Source organism: Orcinus orca, chromosome 14, assembly GCF_937001465.1.
Source record: "Orcinus orca chromosome 14, mOrcOrc1.1, whole genome shotgun sequence".
Taxonomy (NCBI): Eukaryota; Metazoa; Chordata; class Mammalia; order Artiodactyla; family Delphinidae; genus Orcinus; species Orcinus orca.
The window spans coordinates 62,741,854-62,763,727 of record NC_064572.1 but is presented as its reverse complement, the minus strand read 5'-3'; the positions used below and the strand labels follow the sequence as shown (position 1 = coordinate 62,763,727).

Below are 21,874 nucleotides of genomic sequence, written 5' to 3'. Positions count from 1 at the left end.
TGTCACTGAGTTCAGGAGAAAAAGGCAGACTATTGGAAAGCTTTTAATACAGGTTACTTCTTCAAGTGTTATAAGAGGAATCCACTTTTTAAGTTCAAGTTCCTGATATCTACTTAACAGCCACTGTTTTCTATTAGCAGGTGGAAGTTTTTACCCTTCTGTAAAGAGTGGAAGACACTCCTTTTTATTTATTTATTTATTCATTTATTTGGTTGCACCAGGTTTTAGTTGTGGCAGGCAGGCTCCTTAGTTGCAGCTCCCAGTCTCCTCAGTTGTGGCATGTGAACTCTTAGCCATGGCATGCTTGTGGGCTCTAGTTCCCTGACCAGGGATCGAACCCGGACCCCCTGCATTGGAAGTGCGGACTCTTATCCACTGTGCCGCCAGGGAAGTCCCAAGACACTCTTTTCTGTTCAGAAAAAATAGTTTGGTGGGTTTCACAGAGTTATTATACTAGGTCTGATCCACATTTCTTTGGAGGCAGGAGGAAAAAGATTCAGCAGGCCTTAGAGCTCAGATCCCTAATAAAAGGATTAAAGATGCAAATGGTGTGGTAGTCAGTGCAGCTAAGGTTCTCCCATGTGAAAGAGCACCATGCCACAGGCTTTGAGGAAGCTTATCTGAAGATCTATCTATAGCTATAAGCTGGGAAGGTTTGGTCTCTAAGTTGAGAGAAGCAAGTGAATAGATAGATCGGTGAACCATGGAAGAATAGAGTCAAAGAATTAGAGATAATAATAAAGGTGGACCAAACAGATGCTATAAGGCCTACAGATAAACATGCTTTGCTTTTCTATTAATTGCTTCTTTAAATTTTTGCACAAGTGAATTTTGGCTAGTTTCATAGAGTTGTGTGTGTATGCGTGTGTTGATTGAAGCTGCAGCTTGGACCTTACAACTAAGGTGCCTCCATTACTAGGTGGCTTTATACCCCACAGAAGCCTCTGTTCTTTTTAGGATGCATGAATAGTTTGCAAGTAGACTCTGAAGGTCTGATTATATAAGTTTTGGTTAAAAATTTCATCATCTTTGTGAGCTATCCACATGTGTATGAGCCCTCTAGGAAAGCTGAACACTTGTTTTGGTTGTACTCTGTTGGGACTCACTCTGTGGGGATAGACGGGACAGTTCTACATGTTTACCACAGGCCGTCAGCATGGAGTGAAAGGAGGCAGAGCATATGGGGAACAACAGTCAACCCAGTGTACATTTTTGGGGGCCCATTTGATTCCTTTCAGCAATGACTCTCAGAAATTCGTTTGTTGACATACTGACTTTTTGTCTTAACCATCTGCTAGGAAGGAGTGTTTCTCTCCTTTTTCAGATCCTGTGACAACAGCTGTAACCTGCAGGCAGAGCCTTTCTCTATAAATGACTCAAATATCTCCATTTCCAGGTTAGCCTTTGGAGCAAGATTGGGAGGTTTCTAGCTCCCCAGAGTTAGACTGAACCATTCTGGCTTCAGGGTGGGAAGCTTAAGTTCTATCCACTTGTGTTCTCTACTTTTTGAGATCTCAATGCACCGACAAATACTAGATGGTCTGTAACTTGCCAAAGTCTGAGTCATGGACTCAGTCCAATAATTACAGAATCCTGAAGTGGCCAGGAGCTTTAGAGGTCATCTAGTTCAAGGATGCAGAAATCCTTTCTCCAAGATCCCTCCTGTGGTTCTCTGTCAGGTGACCAAGCAGCCCCATCGTGGGGAACATCCACGGGAGTTTCACTCTTTCATGGGGCAGCTCTTCTACTGTTGGGAAGCCCTATTTCCTTTCATCCACAGAGCTCCCCTTTCTATGCCAGACATTGGACTGAGATATACAGAGATGACTGATCCTTGAGCCTTTCAGGGGCTCATCTTCTCCTTCTGAGAACTTCCTTCTATTGAGCCGTCTACTTCCCTGTTACTCTCCGAAGTGACAACCCTTCCACTGTGACTGAATGTGGCTATCGTGTTTCTCCTTGGTAATATGTTCTCTGGATTAGTTACCTTCTAGTTTCTCACTAAACCAGTCATTATAATATGGTTTCCAGAAGTGATATTATGCAGAGATTGAAGGCATGGGCTCTGAATTTACACAGACTTGGGTTCAAACACCAGGTTCTACCATTTACCAGGTGAGGGACTTTGAGTAAGTTGCTTAACTTCTCTGAGTTTCAGTTTTCTCATCTGTACCTACCCAATCCAATAAGATTATTACATAAGGTACATGAGGCAATATCCATGAAGTCATTACCTCTGTGCCTAGCATATAGTAAAAAATATTCCATAATGCTCACCATCCTGATTGCCTGTCTCTAGGCCTGATCTATATGATGCCCAGTAATGGACAAAATACTCCATAGTCAGTCTGACCAGTTCAGAGTTCTGTGATGCTGTTACTTCAGTTCTATCCAGATTTGTGGAATATATGAGGACATGCAGAGGAAATAATTTCTAAACTAAAATCTGAAAAATGAGGAGAATTTAGCTCCCTGAAAGAGAGGTAAAGACAAGGGAAGTTTCTGGGGAGAAAGAACAGCATGTGCCAAGTCCCAGAAGTGACAGAGGGCGTGGTCTAGTGAGAGTGCATCAGTGTGGCTGGAACAGGGAGTTTGAAGAGCAAAGTAGTAAAAGATGACAAAGCTGGCCGTTTAAGCAGGGGCGGGTCATGAAGGGTCTTATAAGGTATGATATGGAATTGGGATGCTATCCTGAGGACCCTGTGGGGAGCCACTGAAGAGTTATAAGCACAAATGCCAGCCCCCTCAAGAACATTCTTATGAAAGAGAATTTGGAGGCCTTCACATTCTGATGGTTCCTACAACACATAACAAAATACCACTAAAACTAGTTTCCTAGGCCCCTTGCTCTCCCAGCCCCTTCCTTCCTTCAGGCTAATCTTCAGGCAACACTGAGCCTTGGACATGGTCTCAGTAGGGCTTCTTTGGTGCTCTCCAGGGTCCTGACCTCACCTGTCTGGCATCTCCGCTTCCTCAGCCTCCCTGAGCTCTGGCCACCTGCAACTAGACTATGTATTCTCAGTGGGGATGATATAGCCCCCAGAGGGGTGGAAGTAGTTTCTTTCAGGGCAAAAAAAATCCCACTTAGATATTTCTATAGCTTTTTGGCTCTCCAAAGGGCTATAGTACATAAGCAAATGTAGAGAATATATGTGGTATTAAAATTTAATTAGGGTGGAGGGTGATTAGGAAGACAATGTCTAAAGAGGCTCCTGGGTTAGGGTACAATACAAAAAATGTTAAGAAACACTAAAATAGACCCACCTAATTTTGCTAGTCAGTGTGCTGACTAAGATGTCCTACCTAAGGACGGGGATGCAAGTCCTGGCCATAGAATCTGGTATAAAGCAGGGTGGCTGTTGTGTTGTTCTATCAGGATGCTGTCTTCTAAGAGCTGCCATGACATGTGATATGCTGCCATGATATGGATATGCACTGTACCAGTTTGCTTTTCCCTGTCAATTCCTGAAACTAGGTTCAGATGCTCCAGGACCCATATTGGCATTAAGATAAATACTATGGCATAATGGAAAGATAGAACATTGGAGTCAGACTAACGGGATTCAGATACCAGCTCTTCTGCTTATTGGTTTTGTGATGTTAGGCACTTCCTTGTTGGTAGAACAGGGATAATAATACTTATCTTATGGACATAACATATATAAAGAATCTAACACAATTACTGATAGTATTTATCTTTGTGTTATCTAGGGGAATTTCAAAATACTTAATCTTTTAGTCTGTTTGTAAAAAAATACCTTTCAAGAAAGAAGCAAATCTGAAAAGACTATATAATGTATGGTTCTAACTACATGATATTCTGGAAAAGGCAAAACTATGGAGATAGTGAAAGGACTGGTGGCTGCCGGGGTCTTGGGGGAAGCTGAAATGAGTAGGTAAAGCATAGAAGATTTTGGGGCAGTGAAACTACTCTGTATGACATTATTATGGTAGATACATGTCATTATTATACATTTGTCTAAATGCATAGAATGTACAACACCAAGAGTGAACCCTAATGTAAAGTATGGACTTCGGGTAATGGTGATGTGTCAACATAGGTTCATCAGTTGTAACACGTACCACTCTGGCTGTGTGTATGTGGAGGTGAGGGGTGTATGGGAAATCTCTGCACCTTCCACTCAATTTTGCTTTGAACCTAAAACTGCTCTAAAAATTAAAGTCCTTTTAAAAAAGTCTATTTTAAAATTTATTTATTTATTTATGGCTACGTTGGGTCTTAGTCGTGGCACGCAGGCTCTCTAGTTGCAGTGCTTGGACTCAGTTGCCCCGTGGCGTGTAGGATCTTAGTTCCCCGACCAGGGATTGAACCCACGTCTCCTGCATTGGAAGGTGGATTCTTAACCACTGGACCACCAGGGGAGTCCCTAGAATGTCTATTTTAAAATACATTTCAAATTTGTAGTTGGCTCCACATTTAGGGATAGTATCATTTGAGCAGCATCCACTTCTGACATTAAAACTTTAAGGCATTTTCTCCAGAAGACCCCAGTTTATCACTACCACCACCACCATCATCATCATCGTCATTATCAACAGCATAAACAACAAAGCTTTATTGAATAATTTTTCAATGTGCCTGGCACAATGCCAGGTACATCATCTCATTGACTACTCCCAATAACTCTAAGAAATTGGTTCTGTTATCACTCCCATTTTACAAATTGGGAAAAGTTTAGATATGGCAAATAGCTTGCCTAAGGCCACACAGCAAATAAGTGGCAGAGTAGGAATCCAACTGGGGACTAGCAGCCTGACTCACATTCTAAGCAGTCTCTTTGCATGCAAATTTGTTACACATTAATTTATTAACACCCATCAACATCTTATCAAGGATAACTCCCTGCCCTACCCTAAAAGAAGCAGACTCTTGAGAGAATTCTACCAGCTGATTACTTTTCTTTCTTTTTATTGCCATATTTAAAAGGTGATGTAAAAACTTAAGGAACATTTTGAAATACAATTCACCACCACAGTACCAAAGGTTATTTTCTAATTACCAAACTTTATCCATATAGTTATATATTTTGCCTAGTTGTAACATATTGTACACTTCCACTTACAATTATATCATAGTTCCTCATGCTTGTAAGTTGTTTTTATATTTTCATTTTAATGACTACAGTCACACCACAATTAGCGAAAACATTCCTCTTGTTATTTCAGTATTTGCCTAGAGTAGGTAAATGTATCTATGCTTGCTGCATTTTTTCACCACTTTTGTTGAATTATCTCGGAATTTCCAGGGAGAGAAAATTACTACAAAGACAGTAATGTATTCTTGGTACTTGCTATGTGTTGTCATTTTGCCTCTGTAAGCAATCATATAAATTTATTATGTTGCTAGCACTGTAAGATCATACCAATTTTTGTCATAACTTCATTAACATTGGATATTCTTATTTATATTTTTTATTACTGAATAGGCATAACATAGTACAATTTACCTTAATTTATCGGTCTTTGGTTACTAGTGAGGATGGACAATTTTCTCATGTTTTAATATACTATGTGTATTTACTTTTGTGTAAATTGCATAAGAAGTATATTTGAAGACAGGCAAAGAAGAAGATTGGGGGTGAAGTTTGGCACATTAGACCTTAGGTGAGGGACCACCCATCAAAGGGCTTATTTCCAGGATGTGGGTTCCTGGGGCTGGAAAGAACAGTCAACTAAGTCAGGCATCACCTGCACAGCAGTTTGGCCTGGGATGGGCCCCAGTAAACTATAGCGGTCAGCCATACTGAGCACATTTCTTCTCCCTTATGCTTTATTCTAGGAACCGGGTGGGTCTAGACACCAGGGCTATTTGGAGTCTCATCTGGCTAAAATAGATCTATCTTTTTAATGCAGGCATTGTGGGTGAACCATCGATCTTTTCATAATAACCATATCAGTCGTGCAGCCCTTTAAACCTTACAAAGAGCTTTCATACCTATTATCTCATTTGATCCTGACAGCAATCCTGTAAGGGATAGATATTATTACTTCCGTTTCACAGATTAGGAAGCTGTTATTATTGTCATTATGAATAGTCCAGGAGAGATCAGTAATTCAGAAAGGTCCCTGATGGGTGGAGTCAGTCCTATTCCTGCGCAGAGAAAGTGCTGGAGAATGATCTTCCTGCCTCCACCCCTTCCCTCCCACTGTCATGCTGTTTCTGAAAGGGCTTCCAGCCTTTTGTCTTCTTGGCAGGATGGCTGTAGCCTTTTGTTGATGGAGGAAACATTGAAGGTCTTTGTGTGGAAACAATGGCTGTTTGTTTTAGGAGACAGTATTGTTATCTCAAAGGTGCACCTGGGACTGCCCCCACTCCCCCCCATAGGAGCGGCTCTGAGCCAAGACAAGGCTGGGTCTGGTCACCATGGAGCTGGGGAGGAGGGCAGAGACCCTTGGCCTTTGGTGACTTGTATCTACACACCAACTAACATCAACTGGATGTTCTTTATCCGCTACTGGTTGTAAGGCAATGCCTGCCTCTGTTCACTGCTTTCTTGTAGAGAATTTTAAGGTTCTGTCCATAGATTGGTGGAATCTTGCATTAACAGGAGAGGCTGAAGTAAGCTTGGAGATCAGGAAGAATATGTCTTTTTTAAAATTGAGATACAATTGACAGGTAACACTGTATTAGTTTTAGGTGTACAACATGATGATCTGATGTATTTACATATTGTGAAAGGATTACCACAATAAGTTTAGTTAACATTCATCACCACACATAGTTACAGTTTTTTTTCTTGTAATGAGAACTTTTAAGATCTACTCTCTTAGCAACTTTTCAAATATAGAAAACAGTATTATTAACTATAGTCACCAGTCCTGTACCCCAGGATTTATTGATCTTATAACTGGAAATTTTTATGTTTCGACCACCTTCACCCATTTTGCCCATCTCCTGCATCTGGTAACCACCAATCTGTTCTCTGTATCTATGAGTTTGGGGGGGGGGTTGTTTTTGTTTTGTTTGGGTTTTGTGTGTGTGTGTGTGTTTGTTTGGTTTTCTTTGTTTTCTAAGATTCCACAAATAAGTGAGATCATACAATCTCTCTCTCTCTTTCTACACACACACACACACACACACACACACACACACACACACACACACACACACATCACCTTCTCCTTCTCCACTCATCCATCAGTGGAAACTCAGGTGGTTTCCATGTCTTGGCTATTGTAAATAATACTGCAATAAACTTAGGGGTGCAGATATCTTTTTGTGTGTGTGTGTGATAACAGATCAATTTTAATTCTAGCACCTGAAGCTATTCAAGGGTATGCTTTAAAAACTTCATGGAACTGTTGTACACATTCAATAAAGTGACAACTGTGCAATACCACTTAGTATCTTAAAATCAGGAACATATTTTGCATTGTTTAAACACAATCCACAGAATTAAAAACAAAATCAGAAGTTATCCACAGTTATACTAATTGTCAATTAAACGTTTTACCACTTACTATTTGATATAACAGTCAATATCTAGTAGGGGATATTGGAAGTGATTTCAGATTCTCATCATGTTGTACTCTATTGGGAAGGTTTCTTGAGTAGCTATGTGACTGGCCAAAGGTGGGTACAGCCAGGACCAGAACAGCATGTAAGGCTTTACCACAGTTTCTGTAGTTTTGACTTTTTTTCCTTTGTCAGCTAAAAGTGCACAGTGAGAATTAAATACTTATATTTACATATACACAAGGTATGCTGTGAAAGCATATTTGCTTACAAACATATAAAAATACTTGTTAACTGGTTTGATAAGAAAATAATGTATAAAAGTATATAGCAAAACATTAATCATCTCTGACCCTGGAAAGATCAATTCCATATTTTATATTACAAACAAGAACAGTTTTAGTTTTTTTGAATCCCTTACAGAAGTACTTGAAAAGGAAGACAGACAGGAATTATTTATTTTTACTCTCAACATGGCTGTGAAAAGGGTTAAATTAAAAAACCAAGAACACTAAAATGACTAAGTCCAGAATAAGTCCAAATATTTGGCCACATAGAATATTATCTTTAGGAATAATAGTAAAGGCTTTACACACAGTTTTTAACCTATAAATACAATAGGCATTTTGGTATTTTGGCCACTGGAAAACAAAGGCTATAGCATCGGTAAAGGTCTGAGATGTCTCACTTTTGTGGATTCAATTCAGTGTATTTAAGGTTGACTAAAGTTGACATCAAAATTTTTAGAGATAGGCAAAAATTCACATTTAAAAAAAACTCCCTGTGTTTCTATTTAGAGTAACAGTAGGAAATATGATTCCAGAAGTTATAAATTATTTCACAACCTATGACTTCAGTTTGGCAAACAGCTTAGGTTCCAAAACTGATTCATCCCTATTAAAAGTAAGTCCTTAAAAAAAGAATGTGTCTGTGTATATAGATATCCATTTTAAAGGAATCAGATAATCCTTGAAGCAGCCTTAGTGTTTCCTTTAAATCTGTCTTGAATGACCATTGGATTAGCTTCATGGAAAGGATTAGCCAGCTTCTTGGTCTAAGGCTACCGTGGTGATCATTTATCTAAGGCTAGAAAGGTACCAGCGTGATGTAAACTGTAAGGAGAGAGGGAGAAGATGAGGGCTTTTCCTGGAAATTGGTAGCTAAAATTCAAGGGATTCTTAGAAAATGACACAGTGGCCGCCTTTCTTGTCTTTTTCTTTCGTTGGTTCTGGTGAAGGAGGACATTCCTGCTCTTGAAATTTCCTTATAACTCGGACAAGCTTGCTCTATATTCATCCTAATCTGATGCCTCCATGTATGTTACCTTAAGCTACGGTGCTAACTGCTGTCCTTCTTCCTGCATTACCTGTCTCTGATGATCCAGATCTGCTTTATTACCAATTAAAATCATTGGAAACTCATCACGATCCTTTACTCTGAGAATCTGTCTTTGAAACTTATAAATTTCGTCAAAACTGCCTCTGTGACTGAAAAGACCAACAGGAAACCCTCGCCAGTTCTCACATACTGTTCTTTCATAGCTCCAAACTCCTCTTGTCCCGCTGTATCCAGAATATCTAGCCGGGCTGCCCAGTCACCCATCCCACACTGCTTTGGGCAGGAATGCTCGACGCTTGGATCATAATCCATTACAAAATAGGACTGGATGAACCGGATGGTGAGCGCCGACTTGCCCCCGCCACCCCTGCCGACCACCCCTAGCCGGTACGTCTCTTGGCCGGAGCCGTCCCGCCAGCCGGCGGTGGCCATGGGGACGCCGCCCGCCCTCGGCCCGGCTCCGGGGACCTGTGCGGCCGGCGGGCTGTGGGCGAGCGGCCGGGCGGGGGTCCCGGGGGCCGGGAGCTGCTGGAGGGCCGGTCCGGGCGGCAGCGCGGCACCCGGGCTGACCAGGTCCCGACCGAGACGCGGAGAAGCGAGGTGACCGCAGCGGCGACGGGCTGCAGCGGCCGGGGGCCTCACTCCTGTGCACATCTTCGCAGTGCCTGCCAAACGCAGCCTCCAGCGCCGCTACAAATGGCCCTCTCAGCAGATATCTTTTTGAGATAGTGATTTCATTTCCTTTGAATAAATACCTAAGAGTAGAATTACTGGATCATATGGTAGTCCTATTTTTAATTTTTTAAGAAACCGTCATAGAAGATGTCTTTCTTGACTGAGCGTTCCTCGAATTAACAAAGAAAGGAACAGAAAGATATTGGACGTTCAGGAAATATCTGTGGGTGAGCCCCTAACCCCATGTGGCTGTAATGATGGCAGAAGATAATTGGTCACATAGTATCATAACATTAGTGAAGGCACAGTGGTGATGGAGAGAGCATGGGACCTGGAACAAGATGACTTGCTTCAAATGATGGTACAACCAGTTACTAGACACGTGCCTTTGACAAGATGTAGGTCAAGATACTTAAATCTCTGGAGGCCTTGATTTCCTTATATTTCTTTTCTTTTTTTTTTTTTGCGCAGCTTGTGGGATCTTAGTTCCCTGACCAGGGATCGAACCCATGACCCCTGCAGTGGAAGCATGGAGTCTTAACCACTGGACTGCCAGGGAAGTCCCCCTTTTAAAAAAAAATTTTATTGGGGTATAGTTAATTTGCAATGTTGTGTTATCCTTGTATTTCAAATGAGGATAATGTCTGCCTTTGTGAGACTGGTGGAAAACAAATAAGGTACTTAGTACAGTGCCTGGCATATAGTGGACTTTCAATAAATATCAGTTGTCATTCCACATCATTTCCATAAATTTGGAAAATATTGAAATGTAAAGTTTAACACACCGGAAGCCCAAGGTCTGTTTGAAAACACCAGCATAATGCTTAGCAAGGATAAGAAAGATTAGCCCTCTAGAAAGGGTTGCCAAGGATTAAGAATGGCCAGGCGATGATGATTTCATGCCTCAGCACACTCAGTTACCCTTGGCTTATCCAGACCCAGAGAATTACAAAGTCCTTCTAGTACTAGGGTGAGGTGATCTGAGTCAGTTCAACTTAAATGATAGGGATTTAGGCCGTACCAGCAGGCTTTGACCTGTATTTGCTATAGCAGAATTCCCTGGTGTCCCAGAATTTCCGGGGCATGGATCACTATTACAAGACCGGTGGGCCTGGACATATCCTGTTGTCCAATGCTGAGTGACAACTTGTCATTTAGTTTCCCCCATGTGGGACTGTCATTGGTCTCTAGAAGTACAGTGGTACATTTAAGTGCTAGATCTTAGGATCAGGGAAAGGATTTTTAAGAAGAGCTATGCTTCAGTCAAGCACGGAAGTGCAGGCAGCACTAGCTGATGAAATCTGGGGCACCACCAGTGTAAGTGGCCCGAGAAAGGACACGTAGCACGTATTCATAAGGCATGAGTCTGAGTGCTGACTCTGCCTCTCGCCAGCTGAACGACCCTGAGCTAATCATATAAACTCTGAACTTCATGATTCATAGGAAACCGCTCATGGGTAAGGCGGAACAATCAGGCCATGGCTGACCGGCTATAGCAAGATATTGCATGGAAAAGCTCTTTGAAAACTATGCAATGTGGTACACAGGTAAGGGATTTTAATAATATTGATAATGATCTCTTTACACTATGGAGTGGTGGCAGCAGGACGTCTAGGGTTTTAAGTTCAGGCAGATTCTCGGGTCTGGGTGGAGGAGCTAGTCACAGAAATGAGGCATAGGGCAGTGGTTCTCAAAGGTGAGCAGATTATTTCACAGCATGAAGGAAAAGGACAGTTGAGACAATGAGAGCTTGAGTATTCATACATTCAAACATTTATGAAGTCCTACTATGTGTCAGGCCCTAGGCCAACTGTTAAAGGGTTTGAAATAGAGAGACTCATCCTCTGCCTTCAAGGAGCAAAAGAGGTGGACATGTAAACCAACAGTGACATGTGGTGTGATGAATGTAATAGTGAAGGAGTGCTCTGGACCATGGCAAGATGTGAGGGGCAGAATGGTCAGAGAGACCTGGGAACTGTTGCAGGTCCCAGAGGCAGGCAACCATTCACATCCGAGGAGGCCCAGAGTCAATGCCAGGGAAGCCTAAAGTTATTGCCGTTTGCTTGCTTGTTTGTTTTAACATCTCTGGCTTTCAGCCTGGAGGAGGCAGGGGTCAAAGGAGGCAGCAAGAGCCAGCTAAGACCTCAGACTATGGAAATGAAAGAGCTTTGCTGAGTCTGGAAGGGCAAGTATGAGAGGAAAATGTAATTTTAACTAATGCATAGTCCTTGTTTTAAAAAGTCCAATAGGACCACTGTTATTAACCACTATTAATAGTCTGGTGTATATAATTTCAGCCATTTTCTAGGCACATGTAGATATACATAAATTTAGATAAGAGGCCTTGGTTGGTTTATACTAGAAGGCGGTCTGTGTAAACAGAGATGAAATGTCCACCGAAGGTGGGAAGTGTAGGAGGCTTTCCCGAGGTGTTGATGGCTGATGGCAATAATCTCAGTATAGGAGGATCTCTTGATGTACTTTGTAGAAACTAACTCGCACTTCAAAATATCTGCCAGGGGGCTTCCCTGGTGGCGCAGTGGTTGAGAGTCCGCCTGCCGATGCAGGGGACACAGGTTCGTGTCCCGGTCCGGGAAGATCCCACATGCTGCGGAGCGGCTGGGCCCGTGAGCCATGGACGCTGAGCCTGCGCGTCCGGAGCCTGTGCTCCGCAATGGGAGAGGCCACAACAGTGAGAGGCCCGCATACCGCAAAACAAAATATATATATATCTGCCAGGAACTGCCAGCCTGCAGTGAAGGCAGGAATCAGGGGCAGTGCTTCTTGCTGGGTACTTCTGTATCCTGGCCTGACTCTCCCAGCATCTCCTTTCTTCTCTCTCATCTCTTTCCCCAGCTCTGGTCCACTTTGCTTTCTTCTCACCTACCTCTGCCCACAGTATTTGACTCTTCTTTCCTTTTGACTTTTTTCTCTGGTCCACTGTCCATAGTCCTCCTGTCCCTGACACAGCTTCTTGAGATTTCTTTGAAAGGCTCTTTCTGATGGGAACTCCAGGGAAACATTGTTCACTTTTGGTTCTTGAGCCCCAGGGAAGGTGTGTTTTGTTTTGTTTTTTTAACTGAAGTTGATTTACACTGTTGTGTTAATTTCTGCTGTACAGCAAAGTATTTCAGTTATGCATATATATATATATATACATTCTTTTTAAAAATTCTTTTTCATTATGGTTTATCATAGGATACTGAATATAGTTGTCTGTGCTATACAGTAGGACCTTGTTGTTTATCCATTCCATATATAACAGCTTACATCTGCTAACCCCAATCTCCCACTCCATCCTTACCAAACCCCCTCCGCCTTGGCAACCACCAGTCTGTTCTCTATGTCTGTGAGTCTGTTTCTGTTTCCTAGATAGGTTCGTTTGTGTCATATTTTAGATTCCACATATAAGTGATATCATATGGTATTTGTCTTTCTCTTTCTGACTTACTTCACTTAGCGATAATCTCTAGGTCCATCCATATTGCTGCAAATGGCATTATTTCATTCTTTTTTATGGCTGAGTAATATTCTTTTGTATATGTATACCACATCTTCTTTATCCATTCATCTGTTGGTGAATGTTGAGGTTGCTTCCATGTCTTGGCTATTGTGAATAATGCTGCTGTGAACATAGGGGTACATGTATCTTTTTGGATTAGAGTTTTGTCTGGATATATGCCCAGGAGTGGGACTGCTGTATCATATGACAATTCTATTTTTAGTTTTTTGAGGAACCTCCATACTGTTTTCCATAGTGGTTGTGATCTCGGCGAGGCAGCAATGAGTGGTGCTGTGAAACGAAATCTTAATTCCCTGCCCAGGAATTGAACCTGGGTAGCCTGGATGAAAACTAGGAATCCTGGCCACCGGACCCCCTGGCTCTTGCCCCCAGTGCAAAATGCATTTCTCACAGAGGCAAACCTGTAAAAACAGGTACAAAGTTTATTATTAGAGACATAGCACAGCAACAAGTGGGAGAGTGCACAGAGAAACACTTTGTTTAGTTAAGATAGAAGCAAGGCAGAGATGCACACCTGTAGAGAAAGGGTGGGGCATCCTCCCTAATAAGGAGGAGTGCAGTAAAGAGGTGGTTAAGTCATTTCTATAGGTCAGTTCTTCTGGGTCTTTGTTTACCTTTGGCCAATTATCTGGTTGCTTTTTCCACACCTGACCTGCCTTAGAAGCCTCCCCAACATGCGTGCGCAACTTTCTTCCAAGATGGATTACAGCCCAGAGGCCTATGGGATGGCCTTAGCATCACGTATTACGGGGTGGTGCCCCCTCCTTTTTGACCCCCAAGGAGCCTTTCTGCGCATGTGCGATGTTTCCCTTGCCCCAAGGATGGGAAATGTATGACCTCTTGATCTTTTAACAGGGTGTAGTCCCACTCTGTCCCTGCCATAAAAATGTCCAGCGTCTGGTTATTTACCTTATTTCTGTTGCTGGTTTTTATGAGGTGCAGATCTCGAAATATAGACAGGAGACCAGTCATAAATATGTAGTTCTGGGGCCCATTTGTCTCTTGCTTCAGGAAATGTAAACAGGGAGCTAGTAATGAATGTCTGGCCTGGAGCCCATCTTCTTCTTACCCCAGGAAGTGTGAACAGGAGACCAGTTGTAAATGTCTAGCCTGGAGCCCATCTATCTCCTGCCTCGGTTGTACCAACTTACCTAGGAAAAGTTTGATAATGTGTTTCAAGGAGTTCACGCCCTTCAGAGCGATAATGACATGGTCTCTATTTAAATGATTTAAAAATCAATCCATATATTAATTACTTAAATATGTCTTCCCTTTCTGTAGAACAATTTGAGAGCCTCCTTTTGTGTACTGAGTGAGCATGCCCTGTGGTAAAGGAGGTGATGCATTTATCTGCCATGTCTGAAGCTGTCTTCATACATTTTTCCTGGACTGCTTTAATTTTGCAATATCACATGAGCCAATCAATGATGGGCTACCCTTAACAGACCCTGTAACTCCAGAGAGAATCAATTCTTGGCATTGGATGAACATATGGTTTGGTCATGGTATTGATTATCCTACAGTCTTCATGGAATCATTGATGCATGCAGCTTGGATTGCAAAATTACAGGTGAAGTCCATGGCTTCTCTGTAGTGAAATCACTCATTACCAATTCTACTATACCTTAGTCACCTTTCTGTAATCTTTTGTAAGGATAGTGCGTGAAACGGTGGCATCATAATTGGGGTAACCCCGATATATGTGGTTTAGGTATGTCTTGCCTGGTTTCCCAGCTTTCCTGGGTCCACATTTTCAAGGACTCTAGCCATGGCACCCTTTAACATCAAGGGCTCTTCTCTTAATGCTTCCTCAGTTTTAGTATTAAATATCTCTTTGGTGTAGGTAGATATAGGCAGCAAAGTCTTTTTTAAAAAATTTATTTATTTTTGGCTGGGTGGGGTCTTCGTTGCTGCACGTGGGCTTTCTCTAGTTGTGGCAAGCGGGGGCTACTCTTTCTTGCAGTGCACGTGCTCCTCATTGCAGTGGCTTTTCTTGTTGCAGGGCATGGGCTCTAGGCTCGTGGGCCTCAGTGGTTGTGGCACGTGGGATCAGTAGTTGTGGCGCACGGGCTTAGTTGCTCCGCGGCATGTGGGATCTTCCCGGACCAAGGATAGAACCTGTGTCCCCTACGTTAGCAGGTGGATTCTTAACCACTGCGCCACCAGGGTAGTCCTAGGCAGCAAAGTCTTTAAACCTCAGGTCTATAGTACTCTCCATGGCCTTGGCTTTTTTCAAGATGATCAGTCTCTGGGAGATCTCAGGCAAAATCTTTCAAGGAAACACAGATAAGAGCAAGCACAATCTTACTCTATAACCTTCTAGGAGGATATGTGTAGAACCACTTCTGACTCATCAGCTAGTAAAAAACCCATACTGAGGCAGGTCTCTTATGTTATACCCCAGTTGGCATCTTCTCTTGAAACAGTGTGCCCTTCTTAAAGACCAAAGCTATATATGTCATATATCTCTCCTGATATTGCTGAAGTTCATTCTATGTCTTGAGGTTTTTGGACAAGAACTATGCTATTTGGGGGGCAGTATTTTTCTTTCCAGGATGGCCCTGAAGAAGACCATCCATCTTCCTCAGGGCCTTTGACCTCCTGGTTTAACTGCTGTCTTAATAAACTTTTCAAGTGGTTCTGAAACCATGTAACAGTTTACAATCCATCAGCCAAGGTTATATTAAATCTATAAGAATCAATTGCTTTTGCTCGCTCTTGCATCTGCACTACGAAATTGAACAGAACAGAGAAATTCCAGCAGCTGATCACAAGTGTATTCTTGTGGCCTGTTCCCTAGTCCCATCTTCAATCATGTAGGTATCTTATTTCAGTATTTCATCCCCTGAGATAATCTGTTACGAAATTGATTCAGCATGGACACATATTTATAGGTCTTTCTTACCCCTGTCATAAGATCTCAGAGCTATCAGAAATTTTAGGGGGATCACTGGTCAGTTCTTAGATTCATTTTCCACTTCTCAGAATGATCCCCTTCAGCCTGATTGGATTCCTTCAAAAGCAACTCATAACCCTTTGGCCGTGAATCTGATTTCCTAAGAAGAAACGGGCCATGTGTAGTCATAGGTTCTCTACAACTTTAATCCTCTCAACGTAAGTCCTAAAAGGCTTGATAATGCTTAGTTACCAAGGCAGCTGTGAGTGATAGAGTTCTCTCAGCTGTATTCTCTTAGATACACTGATGTGAAATCCTTCAGTGAACGCTCTGAGGACTTAACCCTTCCCTCATTTCCAGGTCCCAACTTTCTTCTGCCTGCTCTCCATCTTAAGAACCATAAGGCATTTGGAATCCAACTTTGGATGATCCAATAGCATTAATCAGAATGTGTCAGTGGAATGGCAAGCAAAGAAGAGAGTGAAGGGAGGAATTGCCCAAGAAGAACAATAAAATAATTTATTTTTTTAAAAAACGTTTTCATTTTGTATTTATTTGTTTGTTTATTTATTTATTTATTATTTATTTTGGCTGCACTGGGTCTTAGTTGTGGGATCTTTGTTGCAGCATGCATGCGGGATCTAGTTCTCTGATCAGGGATCAAACCCGGCCCCCCTGCATCAGGAGCGCAGAGTCTTACCCACTGGACCACCAGGGAAGTCCTGACAACAAAAGAATTTCTTAATAGGGGACATCGTACTAAGAAAAGGAAAAATGTTCTGTGTATCCAGTAAATGGTTTTAACCAAGAGGTCTGAGATTAGACTTGGCTTTTCTTAGGATAGGAATTTTGTGCTAACAGCTTGTTGACTTCAACTCTTTTTCCCTCTATGCTTATCCTAATTTTCTTAGAAAAGTTCCTTTTGCAAAGTACCCTTCTGATATGGATGTATTCATATGAATTGCTTCAGTTGGGATGTTGGTTTAGCTGCAATAACAGTGGCTTAAATAAGATAGAAGCTTGTTTCTCTATCATGTAACAAACTGAGGTATAAGAAGCCCTGGACTAATGTGGGGCTCCACAATCATGTGGGGCCCAGGCTCATTCTACCTTATTGCTTTGCCATCCTCAACATATGGCATCTGTCTCATGTTCCAGCTCCTGCTCTTATGTCCATGCTCTAGCCAACAGGAAGTAGGAAAATAGAAAGGGAAAGCATTTTCCTTCCTTTTAAGGACATAAGTCAGAGATGTACATGGGAACATGTCACTTCACTTGTATTCCATTGGCCAAAATTTATTCAAATGTCACTATACCTAGCTGCAAGGGAAGTTGGATAATGTGATGTTTAGTTGGGCAGCCATGTGCCCCTAGATAAAATTATATTATTATGCAAGAAGGAGAGGAAAGCTATTGGGGAATAACTAGCAGTTTGTGCCAGGTAGGGGAAGAGTAAATCGTGCCCATAGTTTGGCATGGGAGCAGTAACAGCTAACGGAACCTGGAGAAATCAAGGAACTTATAACCTCCCTGACATAAATCATAATGGAAGCTGATGAGATATGGTTCTTTTCCATCAGGAATGAGTATTAAAGTGTTTAGCTAAGCTATTGTGAAACTATCATCAGAGGCTGTTGGGGAGGCATTAAGAAGGGTGAGTTCAGGGCATTGTATTTTATTTCACAAGATAGTAGACTCACCCTGTAGGGATAATCATAGACCTTATTTCCCTCCAAATTATTTACATGACCAAAGCCAAACAGGATCCAGTGTCCTAATAAATAGGTAAAGATATTTCAGAGAGCTTCTCAGCAAGCCAGGTGATAAGAGAGGCTCAGGAAAAGACCATCAGAGGAGCTGCTGGTTAAATATATAGAATTGGTAAAGCCCAAGGAACTTCCAACTCTTCAACAGTTGGAGGACTGTTATCACAGTGGAAGTTCTATCCACATAATGACTGCCAGGGCTGGGATTGGGGTGAAAGAGACCTCCATTTTTCTAGAGAAGCATCCTCAATGCTTTTCCTCAGAGCTAGCCAGTTAGCAGTTGGCTTTTGCGTGTCAAACACTTGAAGGCACAGAGTTTCCAACAGAGGAGTAGTGTAGACACATAAAGGAATTATACACTTGCTGGCAGAAGCACCCCAGCTCTTCAAGGTTCTTTGTCAATTAGTTGAGAGAAGGGATCTCGTTCCTGCTCAGAAAGAGTGCTGTTAGAAAAGGATGGCTATGTTCCCTTAAATAGTAATTAGGGACAGGGAAGGAGCTCAGTAGCATGATGATAACCTGTATGGCAATCACCCGGGAAAGGAGAGGCACAAAGCAACTGCTGACTTCTTATTGCTCTGATCTGGGAAGGTCTTCCAGCACTTCAAAAAAGAGGACAAGAATATTTGGTCTCTACTATAAATATTGGAATGGATAAAATCAAATTATTATTCAAGCTCACGATGATGATGATTAATAATAATTATTACAGTCACACTTAGTTAATTACAATATACTTATGCCCCACCTATGTCCAAAAGGAATCTGAGCCACTTACATTAAAAAGCACAAATACAGGGACCCAGTGGTTAAGACTCCTCGCTCCCAATGCAGGGCCTTGTCAGGGAACTAGATCCCTCATGCCATGACTGAAAAAAAAAAAGATCCCGCATGCCGCAACTAAGACCCAGAGCAGCCAAATAAATAAATAAATAAATAAATGTTTTTAAAACACAGATACAATAAAATATAACCCTTTAGAATTGTGATAAAAAGACTTAACAAAAGACTGGGAAGAGATAGGGGAGGAAGGTAACTTAAGATAAACAAATGCACTGCAAGTGAGAACAAAGCCTGAGGTTCCTGGAAACCAAAGCAAAGAAGAAAACACAAACAGATTGAGTAGTTCTCATTGTGAGTAAGAAAGAGCACACCAGTTAATAAGAAGATGCTAACTCTGGGAAGAATTGGCTTTGTTGGATTTTATGTAAGCAACATGGAATATCATAATGGATAAAAGCAATGTTAAAGATTGGAGCTACTTTTCTTTTGACTGTGTTTTATATCTGCCTCCCTTAAAATCTGTATAATATCCTTACTCTATAAAGGCAATTTTTAGGAGTAGGGATATATATTTACATACGTATATATATATATTTATGTATCTCTATACATACATATATGTGTGCATATATGTACAATTTAGATATTTGTAAACACACATATATATGTTTGTGTGTATAAATTTCATGATATTCTAGAAACCTGACTTTACCCAAAAATATAGTTCAGAAAGCTTTGAGAAATGAATGGTATTCCTAGAATATCATCCTCAGTTGACCTAGTCAGCAAACCCTCTTCAATATAGGGTAATAATGTATTTTAATTAATGTAGACTTTGTCACAGATATGCTAAAGTCATCCACAGCCCTCTAGAGACGTTCAGACAGTAGCAGAAGCTTTTCTAGCTCCATTTTCCTCAGAAATAATGCAATCTTTTTGAAAATGTCGTGGTTTTCCTATAAGTAAGGAATATGTCACAATAAAATAAAATCCAGTGAAAACAGGCTTAAACCTGAATGGAATTTTTTGTCTAGGTAATGAAAGTCCAAAGGAGGACAGGGTTCAGGGCTGATCAATCCAGTGGCTTAAGGACATCATCAAAGACTCACCTGTTTCTGTTATTCAGTTCTCTCAGCTGCACAGTCAGTTTCATGCTAAGTCTGGATCATCTGGGGCTTTCTTATTCATATCTAGTAAGAGACAGTAGGTCCCAAAATGTTCCAGAAATCTCTCTTCATGAGTTCTTGATCTCAAATGGATTACATGCCCATCCCTGAACTGATAATGGTACCAAGGGAGGGGTATTTGTGGATTAGCTTAGCACTGAGCTCCCTGTCCAAGTCCTAGAGCCAGCTGTGGATTCAGCATCTGGCAACATATGTGAGATGCTCAGTAGAGGTGTGATACCTCAAATAAAATCATGGTATGAACCAAGAGAGGGTCTTAGGAAGTAGTCACAAAGCCCAATAGAGCATCCAGCACCTGGAAATTTCATCCTGTGACTTGAAAACAAATAGGTAGAAAGATTTTTAAAATGATTTTATTATTTTTATGTTCTATTATTATAGCATTAATTGAACTCCATGGGAATGAAGAGAAATAAAATCTGCCTATTATACTATTCATTAAAAAGTCCAATTTTCCTTTAAGGTTTTTTATATATTTACTATTTTTAAAATATTTAAATGTAATGATAGCAGCAAAACAATTTTGCATTTTGCTTTTATTACCATTTCAATGGTTGTATCATACTCCATTAAGTGGCTCAGTGATATAAGTTATTTATAATTATCTATAATTTATTGCCTCTCTGTAGGACATTTAGGTTGCTTGTAATTTTTTGATGTTGTAAATAACCCAGGTAACATTTTTATGCCTGCGATTTTTTTCCTTCGAGACTCATCTATGTCAGAGTATGATTCTTCATACAGTTTTATATACATTTATTCACTTATACCAGAATGAAGAAATTTGAAGCTTCTTTTTTTAAAAAATTAATTTATTATTATTTTTTGGGGTGCATTGGGTCTTCGTTGCTGTGCGCAGGCTTTCTCTGGTTGCAGCAAGCGGTGTGCGGGCTTCTCATTGCAGTGGCTTCTCTTGTTGCGGAGCACGAGCTCTAGGTGCACAGGCTTCAGTAGTTGTGGCATGCAGGCTCAGTAGTTGTGGCGCATGGGCTTAGCTGCTCCGTGGCATGTGGGATCTTTGCTCCGCGGCATGTGGGATCTTCCTGGAACAGGGATCGAATCCGTGTCCCCTGCATTGGCAGATGGATTCTTAACCACGGAGCCACCAGGGAAGTCCCTGAAGCTTCTTTTAAGATGCTGATCTTTTGAGTTTACCAACTGCTTTCATAATTTGCCTCCTGACTCAGATATTGAACTCTTCAAATAGTTTTCTTATAAGGATACCTTATAAACGTGCACAATCCTAACCATTTGGATTGACCTTTGGAAGGAAAGTCAGGTCCCTAATCAGAAGGATTTTGAGTAGTGGAGTGATATGTTAGTATAATGTAGAGCAGTGGCTAAATTCAGCGTCTTTGGAGAGAGTCAGACCTGAGTTTGAATTCAAGTCTACCTCTTTGCTATCTGATCTTTGGACAAATTATTTAATAACATTTTGGATTTCAGTTATCTGCATAAAATACAGATAGTTCCTACTACTTTATGAGTTTTTTTTCAGGATTATGGGAGAAAATGTATTCAAAGCCTGGTGAATAATAAGTGTCAGTAGTAGTGATTATTGTTATTATTCAGCAACTGTGAATTTGACCTGAAGCCAAGGGTAAAAGGCATGATATAATGTATAGGAGAATTTAGTTTCTGTCCAAGAGAAAAAACATCAGATTCCCTGTAGTGGATGTGGCCACCTGGTCTCTGAATCCCTTTCACAGCATTCTCATGCAGTCATTGTCCAGTGTCTGAAAATTTCCTGGAATGAGGCCCTCACTACACCTAAAAGGTGTTAAAGTGCTGACATACTGACATTTGATATACTGACACAAATTCTGATTCCTCCCTGTTCCTGTCCTTTCTCTGGCCTAGTGTTACCTTTTGAAGCACACAGAGCAACTCCACTCCTTCACTGGATCTTAAAGGAAGGCTCCAGGAAGGCCAGCCACTGCCCATTGCAGGAACCCCTTCCACGTGATCCTCAGCAGATGGTCCTTTGCTGACACTCTCAGGGGCAAAATGGATGTTTGTGAAGTGTGGTCCTTTTCTTAATAGGAAGTACTAATGGTTAGGAATCTCTGCCTTTTATGAAACTTAAGTTTTCCCTCCTGTAACTTCTACCTTTTGGACATAGTGCTGTCCTTAAAGCAGAACAGAATTAGTTTACTATGGAGGCAAACAGATTTGCATTTGAATCCTGGCTCCCTTAGTTGTTTACCTTGGGAAAGTGACTTCAGCCCT

The 21,874-nt window shown here is 41.3% G+C and overlaps 1 protein-coding gene and 1 pseudogene across 1 annotated transcript in view; one reads left to right on the top strand and one right to left on the bottom strand.

Annotated features, from left to right (window-relative positions):
* PKD2L1 (polycystin 2 like 1, transient receptor potential cation channel) overlaps positions 1–21,874 on the top strand; it is a 167,992-nt gene that overhangs the window by 132,652 nt on the left and 13,466 nt on the right. The window lies entirely within an intron of this gene.
* On the bottom strand, positions 7,957–9,247 carry LOC101281965 (ras-related protein R-Ras2-like; annotated as a pseudogene).